Below are 980 nucleotides of genomic sequence, written 5' to 3'. Positions count from 1 at the left end.
ACTTCCTGGAGCCTGAGCTGGTGCCTACCCTGCCTGATAGCAGCCTCAGCCCTGCCTGCTCTGAGTTAATGGGAGCACTGGATGACCACCCACTATCACACCAAACTGGAGGAGCCGGAGCATTGACTAGAAGACATCTTTCCTCGATTCGGGATGCCTCAGGTAATAGGGTCAGATAATGGACCGGCCTTTGTCTCCCAGGTAAGTCAGAAAGTGGCCAGGTTGTTGGGAATTGATTGGAAATTACATTGTGCTTACAGACCCCAGAGTTCAGGCCAGGTAGAAAGAATGAATAGGACAATTAAAGAGGCTTTAACTAAATTTTCGCTAGCAACTGGCACTAAAGACTGGGTGGCCCTACTCCCCTTGGCCCTATACCGGGCCAGGAACACTCCTGGGCCCAGTGGGTTGACCCCATTTGAAATCCTGTATGGGACCCCTCCCCCTGCAGTTTCTATTGCACCCCATCCCTTCCAGCCCGGGGACGCTGTCTGGGTCCGGAGGCATCAGACTCGGAGCCTAGAACCACGCTGGAAAGGACCATACACCGTCCTCCTCACCACACCTACAGCTCTTAAGGTCCACGCCTCCCACGTTAAGGCAGCCGATCCGGCTCACCAGGAACCCCCCAGAGAAGGACAAGGACAATGGCGGCTGACCCGGACACCCAACCCCCTAAAGATAAGACTGGTCAAAAAAAAAAAAAGATAATCATGTTACTCTAAAATCTATTTACTTATGAATTTGCTCCCAGTAATGGGAGCCCCCATACAGCTGTACCGACCACCTGGCGAGTAATTAATCAAATGGGCATTGTAGTGTTTGAAGTCCACAAAACGGCACCAAAAGACACATGGTGGCCCACATTGTATCCAGATTTGTGCAAGTTAGCCTTAGGAGTACCGGAGCCTTGGGACTTAGAAGGAACCCACGATACTGTAAAGGCACCCAGCCTGGCGAGTCCTCCCGGGAGACTGGGA

This window comes from Nannospalax galili, unplaced genomic scaffold (assembly GCF_000622305.1).
Source record: "Nannospalax galili isolate Female #2095 unplaced genomic scaffold, S.galili_v1.0 scaffold620, whole genome shotgun sequence".
Taxonomy (NCBI): Eukaryota; Metazoa; Chordata; class Mammalia; order Rodentia; family Spalacidae; genus Nannospalax; species Nannospalax galili.
This window is presented reverse-complemented; position numbering follows the sequence as displayed.